The sequence below is a fragment of the Aethalodelphis obliquidens genome, unplaced genomic scaffold (assembly GCF_003676395.1).
Source record: "Aethalodelphis obliquidens isolate GAN/ISIS:26980383/991018 unplaced genomic scaffold, ASM367639v1 scaffold76, whole genome shotgun sequence".
NCBI lineage: Eukaryota > Metazoa > Chordata > Mammalia > Artiodactyla > Delphinidae > Aethalodelphis > Aethalodelphis obliquidens.
In genome coordinates, this window is record NW_020838020.1 from 5417865 (window position 1) to 5421218 (window position 3354).

Here is a 3354-nt window from a genome sequence, read left to right on the forward strand (position 1 = left end):
GAAATTCACCCATTATCTAAGAAGCCCCTATTGTCTGGAGAGTTCTTAATCATTAGCTGGAACAATGTCCCTCGAGCCCCACACAAGGAGATAAAGAATCACAGCTTACTGAAGTTTTCTGTTTTGTGGGAACCAGGAACAGAGAAAGAACAACTAAACTGTAATTGATGAATTCCTGAGGCTCAATATGGACAAGTTTGTGTTAAAATCTCTAGAAAGTCCCAGTATTAAAGGACCCCTACACTGGCAGCCAACCCAGCCCTCTGTGGCTGTTCTCTTGCAAGGTACTGGCCTAAACCCCCATGTCTGAGCCCACTGCCATGTATGCACTTGGGCCTATCCCTTCCAGCTGTGTACCTGCCCATCATCGGCCTGACCCCTGTCAGGGGCCCTTATGTTGAGATGTGCCCTGCCATCTGCCATGGGCCCATGTGAGACCCTGCAGCCGCAGAAGTGCACACCCACAGCCATGACTCCCACAGCCTGCACCACTGGGCTCACCCCAGCTGTGCATCTGCATGTCCCTGGTCAGACCCCTGTTACTGGCATCCACCACTGTGTGCCCTAAGTAAGACCTTGCTGCCATAGGTGTGCAAACTGACATAGGGATCCCACAGATCCTTGTGGGCCTAGATACAGCCCTATCCCTTGTCACTGCCTGTACCACCAGGCTTGCCAGCAGTTGGCCCCTCCAACCCACTGGCTCAACACCCATCACTGGCCTCCACTGTCACATGCATCATACCCATGGGCATGGGGAGATGCCCCCTGCCATCTGCCATGTGCCAATTGGGAGACCCTGCAACCACAGGAGTATCCAACAACAACCAGAGGCCTGCATCTGCCAGTGTGCCCACAGTTGTCCCTGGCCCTTGCTGTTGGCCATAGCCCTCACCACTACATATGTGTCTGCAATCGGCCTCTAATAGCATAAGGCACCTGAAGCTGGCCCCCTACAGCTGAATGTGTGCACACCATTGACTCCAGCCACCACCGCTGCTTGTCCTGATCCCAAGCCCCTGGACCTAAAGGTGCCACTGAAGACCCCAACAGACTTTGCAGCCACTGTGGACACATGATAATGGAATATTATTCAGCTATGAAAATGGAGGAGTCTTGCCATTTGTAACAAGTTGGATAGATTTTGAAAGCATTATGCTAAGAGAAATAAGTCAGACAGGGAAACACAAATACTGTATGATCTCACTTATATGTGGAATCTGAAAACATCAAACTCACAGAAACAGAGAGTAGAATGGTGGTTGCAAAGGGCTGATAGGTGGAGGAAATGAGGAGATATTGGTCAAAGCGTACAAACATTGATCATAAGATGAATAAGTTTCACAGGTCTAAAGTACAACATGGTATTATTAACAATACTGTATTGTATACTTGAAAGTTACTATAACAGTAGAGTTTTAATTTTCTTACCATAAAACAACAGCAACAAAATTATAATTATATCAGTTGAAGAATGTGTTAACTAACTTTATTGTCGTATTTTGCAATATATATGTGTATAAAAATCATTACATCATATACCTTAATGTTATACAATGTTATATGTCCATTATATTTCAATAAAACTGGAAAAAAAACTTTAAAGAAAGCCTGCTGTGGGGAAACTTATAAAATACAAATAAGGCCTTTAGTTTACTTAATAGTATTATACCAATGTTGATTTCATAGTTTTGATAAATGTACATGGTTATATAAGATGTTAACATTAGTGGTAGCTAGGTAAAGACTATACAAGAACTCTCCTTATTATCTTCCTGACACTTCTCTAGATCTAAAATTATTTAAAAATAAAACATTTATTAATTCACCACAAAAAAATCAAGAAGCCTCTAGGGACACCCAAAGATAACAAGGGAGACAAAAACCACCAGAGGAAAATTTAGCTTCTTACACCAAGCTACAGGAAACAATAAACACAGTTTACCTCATAGAGAGATAAACATGAAGCCTCATACTGAAACCTTTTCACCTCAGTGCCTTTAGCCCAGTATACTCTGTCCCACTTTCAACAGCAACAAAAGAATTACAAGGCATGCTAAAAGACAAAAAACACAGTTTGAAGAGACAATGTGGACATCAGACATAGAAGGAATTATGTACAAATAATTTGGTAAGCATAGAAGAAAAAGAATAGAAGGAAATGAGGATGGAAAATTTATTAAAAAGAAAAGCGGTAATATAAGGAAGGGTGGGGGGAGAGATAACTGGGAGTTTGGGATTGACATGTACACAATGCTATATTTAAAATAGACAACCAACAAGGACCTACTGTATAGCACAGGGAACTCTGCTCAGTATTCTGTAATAACCTAAATGGGAAAATAATTTGAAAAAGAATAAATACATGTAAATGTATAACTGAATCACTTTGCTATACACTTGAAACTAACACAACATCATTAATCAACTATACTCCAATATAAAATAAAAATTTTAAAAATTCAGATGCTGCTAATACTCCTGAATAGAAATTTACAACAGCTGCTGCACTATAGTAAATGCTTTTGCAACTAATATTTGAAGTGGTGTTAGGAGTTTTAGCCAGTGCAACTAGACAAAGGCAATTGGAGAGATATTGATTGTAATGGAAAAGTTATAAAGTTCTGTGACAAACAAAAAAAATGAATTTGGGGAAACAAAAAATATATGAAGAAATGACTGCAAACAATAACAGAATCCAGTTAAATAGTAAGATATAAAGTTAACAGGCAGAAAAGGCAAGAAAAGTGTTCACCTCAATCCATAGTTTTATTGTTAGTAGTTACATTCATATTTAGAAATGTATATATCCTTCACATATTGTATATATATTTGAATAAAGCAGATAAATTACCTTATTAATGCTGTTCAGAACCAGGACATGAGCATAACAGAAAAGAAAGTATAAAATGAAGTAATTTGGACTTCCCTGGTGGCACAGTGGTTAAGAATCTGCCTGCCAATGCAGGGGACATGGGTTTGAGCCCTGGTCTGGGAAGATCGCACATGTCGTGGAGCAACTAAGCCTGTGTGCCACAATACTGAACCTGCACGCTAGAGCCTGAGAGCCACAAATACTGAGCTCATGTGCCACAACTACTGAAACCGCATACCTAGCGCCTGTGCTCTGCAGCAAGAGAAGCCACCACAATGAGAAGCTTGCGCACAGCAACGAGGAGTAGCCCCCGCTCGCCACAACTAGAGAAAGTCTGCATGCAGCAATAAAGACCCAATGCAGCCAAAAAGAAAATAAATTTAAAACTTTTTTTTAAAGAGATTCTCTTAAAATGAAGTAATTTACTAAATCCCTTAAAATTTAAATTTGAAATATCATTAGGGGCTTGTCTTTAGAAA